Source organism: Bactrocera dorsalis, unplaced genomic scaffold (genome assembly GCF_023373825.1).
Source record: "Bactrocera dorsalis isolate Fly_Bdor unplaced genomic scaffold, ASM2337382v1 BdCtg079, whole genome shotgun sequence".
Lineage (NCBI taxonomy): Eukaryota > Metazoa > Arthropoda > Insecta > Diptera > Tephritidae > Bactrocera > Bactrocera dorsalis.
In genome coordinates this window covers 70,937-75,000 of record NW_026038130.1, presented here as the reverse complement: position 1 = coordinate 75,000, position 4,064 = coordinate 70,937, and the positions used below count along the sequence as shown (strand labels likewise).

General features: G+C 33.7%; 1 long non-coding RNA gene across 1 annotated transcript; it reads left to right on the top strand.

Annotated features, from left to right (window-relative positions):
- Positions 1 to 6: 6 nt before the first annotated feature.
- On the top strand, positions 7 to 4,064 carry LOC125780101 (uncharacterized). Its single transcript, XR_007423554.1, has 2 exons — positions 7 to 1,629; positions 3,835 to 4,064. It is a non-coding gene; the product is annotated as an uncharacterized LOC125780101 (long non-coding RNA).

Sequence of the window (4,064 nt, the reverse complement as noted above, 5' to 3'; positions counted from 1 at the left end):
GATACAAAATATCATGGCTTTTATCTTTCCTTAAGCCTTCCTTCGACATTTCATCTCACAACACTGACTGAGTCGACCTTTATGACACTCTATATAGTTTTTAAAGTAACCGCCGTGCAACCTGATATTCATCTTTTCAAAAAAATTAGTACCTTTCTAGCCATTCGATTACCAAAGATACTTAAGTCCTTTCATTACCTGTTACCCAGTAATTATTGCTTTCCAGAGTTATTAGCCACAAATAGTGACCTCATTGGGTTTAGTGGATAAACATTTCGGTGCTTCGAGAATGCTAACTAAGCTTAAAATCTATCCATAACCCTACTTTTTACTTTAAGTACCATAAAATAGTTATAAAAACGAAAAATCGCGGTTACGACCGGCTTGCTTGCTTGCCATTGTTACGCCCAAAAACGGTATAAGGAAAAGCTTCGCTTAAAGGACTTGCTTGCTACGCGCTTAGCTGTGATGCTTTGGTGATGTCATGCGCCATCTTTTTATATAATGCAAAGCTTTAATAAAAAATAATTATCGCCTTCCATTAAATTTCGCTCATTTGTACAAAGTTTCTCATTGCAGCTATTATATACATTTATATAAAACATAATTCATGATCATACACATACACATTTGTATAAATGCATATAAATATTCAATCACATACATACTTACATTCATATTTATTATACAATATAAAATAAAGAACTTATATTTCAGATTATTTGAAAAACTTTACTCTAGCGCGGGCGATTACCTTTAAGTATTGTAAATATTTTTTGCCTACTTTTTTTAACACAAAAATCTCGGAGAATTAACAAAAAAATATTTATAAAATTTTTTTACTATAATGCATTTACTCCTCTGCCCCCTCATCAAATTTTAATTTCATCGTACTGTTACACTTACAATTTTCCGTTATTTTCTAAATTTCTCTTTTATGTATTCCGTTAGAATGAGTGTAGTAACTAATACCAAAAGCGACAGCAAGCAGGTCGCAGTGATCAACATAGCGCCGCCACAATAACAAAGGCTCGCACACAACTGCTACTGCTGCTGCTGCTGAGCTAAATGCTACACACACAGCGGCGGCCACAAGCATAGAAACACACATAACAAAAAAAAAAAAGCATACAAAGAACCTAAAATGTTGCTACCTGCTACCTGTTGCCTGCCATTTGTTTCCCGCCATGCATTTCTCACCTGCCTCCTGCAAAATTAAACACAAAAACCAAAAAAAAAATCCTAGCATTGTTTACTTACATTAAATTGGCTTAAGAATATGCTAAAGACTGTATTTACTCATGTTATAACTGTAAACTGTGTAACCAGTAGTCAAAAACGCCATGTACAAAACAAAATTCAAAAAGAAAAAAAATCAAACAAACCTCTAACGTTACTTACTCGCTACTCGTCACTACGAGTGATGCGCCAAAAACAAGCGAATATGTCAAACAATAATTTATAATTGATTTCTCGAAAGCCTACTCAAGCGCCGGCCGCCGGGTACGAGCCACACGAACTCCACCAGCTCTACGAATTCCGATTATAATCAAAATCCCGATAAGTATGCAATGAAAATGAAGTCGTCGTCACAGGCGCTGCGTGGCAGTGATCGCTTCTAGCGAAGAGGTAAATACAGCCAACATTAATAACGGCATTTGGTTTTGAGCAATTTGAGTAGACACTCGTAAAGATTATAGCAAGGTACAAGGTGTTTAACCCACACGTAGATAAATCTAATAGTACTATATATCCTAGTTATTAACCCTTTTTAGCACTTATGCACACAAAGTACCTAAAAAATCGATTAAATTCAAAATACTAATAACCGATTTTAAATTTTCATCTTTATACACGATTTGGAGAGTCTTATTATATATAAATACCATAAATATATTGCAACCACGCACGATCATGATAGAATCAGAATTATTTACTGTGATAAAATCATTTGACAGCTCAGGTATATGTACTACGGAAACTCGTCGGAATTTTAGACTCGTTGTTACACAATATCGAGTACCAGGAGTGAGCAATAATCTCTACATCACAAAACCGTTCGAGACAGTGTATGACAATTAAAAAACGATAACGACAACACTAACGGGCTCATACAAAATATGGCAGTAAAGCCTGAACAGCGAGAGGGCACAACAACAAGAGGAAACAACGAATACTCTTACAACACCAACGAGTTGAGAGAGCATATTAATTGAAAATACCGAAAAATGCTAACCAGCGATTTTCAATTAGGAATAAATAATATTGAGAGTTATATAGCATTCATATAGATCCGATATGTAGTTTTTAATTATCGAATAGCAATTATCAACGATAACAAAAATATCAACGAGTCGTTTAAACGAAATAAAGAAGAGTTATTACAAACAATTTAATGAATCGTTTATAAGAGAAACCTAGAACGAATAACAGCTAAGATCGTTAATATTACATCATCTGATCAAATTTGACCCGGACTGAAAAAAACAGACATTTCCACCATAGAACGAATAACAGCTAAGATCGTTAATATTACATCATCTGATCAAATTTGACCCGGACTGACAAAAAAACCGTTATTTAATGATTTTTAATACTAATCTTTATATGGCCTTCAAAAAATTTTCCTGATTATACTTGTAATAAGCCTCAGTTGGGGTGGCCTTCAGAATCTTAATTGAATTTTGGTTTTTCGGTTTCTGCTAATTTTTGGAGCGCCAATCGCTAAATTATTGGACAGTTTCGACGTCGTATTTATAAAGTCTGGTCATTATTGTATTAGATGAAGATAGAGTTCTCAACTACGTTGTCCACTATCACTTTTGCGACCTTAACTCGACGTCGTTTCGTAAAAATGCCTTTTACAACGAACCCAGCATAGACACGCTTCATATTTAAAACATTAGCCAAAGTTTGTCAAGTCGATTCATAACTTATGTTGAGATCCTCTGCTATCACTCTGATGTCAACATGATGAATTTGAAAAAACTGTTTCTTAAGGATGAAACATTTCTGAGAAAGATTGAATGACTCGCATGAGACAAATTTTCGAAGATGTTCAGATGAATTTCAAGCAAGAAAATGCTGGTAAAACTTCACTTTAATATTTGCCCTCTGCAATTACTTTTTTTTTGGAAACCAGAAAAGCGTTCCAATGGTAAGATATAAAAAAGTATATGAAAGAACAACAAAGACTTGTGTGGATTTTGAGGAAGCCTACCAATTGAGTATGGTGAGCATATATAAAAGCGAAAAAGTGAGACTACAAGAAATTAATATACATATAAAACAAAACAATAAAAATAATAACTTATTTATAGATCTCTAAAACAGCGCTAATTTATTAAGTATTATTTATATTATTAAGAGATAATCTCTAAAAATCAAGTGAAATATTTTTGAGCACAGCAAATAGCCACTTTAACTACAAATATAAACTTATACACACAAATATGTAATATTTATTTACACTTTAGACTATTTTGACACCACGAAATATTAAAAATACGCGACACACGCAGCGGCGAGCAATCAATTAAAAGTGAATTGTAAAAGCTTGGCATGCCATAAAATGTTGCGTATACGCCCACGCGCACAAAATCACTTAAACTTAGATATATTTTTGTAGTTCATACATTCTTATATATATGTTATGCATGTTTGTATTTTTAGTATACATGTTGCATGTGTAGCTTGGAAAATCGGTTGCTTAATGGATATGTGTCTAGCTTTTTTATATGTATATGTGTGTTTATGTGTTAATAAAACAGAAATATTAAAGTGAATTAAATTAATTAAAAATAATTTTTCTTCAATTTTCATTGCCGAAAACAGCTATTCGTCTACACGTGACAGCAGCAACCAGCGCCAGAGCCAATACTCAACGAAGACAACGTCCAGCAGTGTTGGCAATTTAACGCTCTCGGCTGCTGGTCCCGCTGAGAGGCCGCTAATGATGCCAACCGAACGGACGACAAGTTTAAGAAATTAAATTGCAAAAGTAAAATGAATGAAAATGAAGTGAATTAAACGAAGTGGATTAAAGTGAAATGAAATGGTTTAAA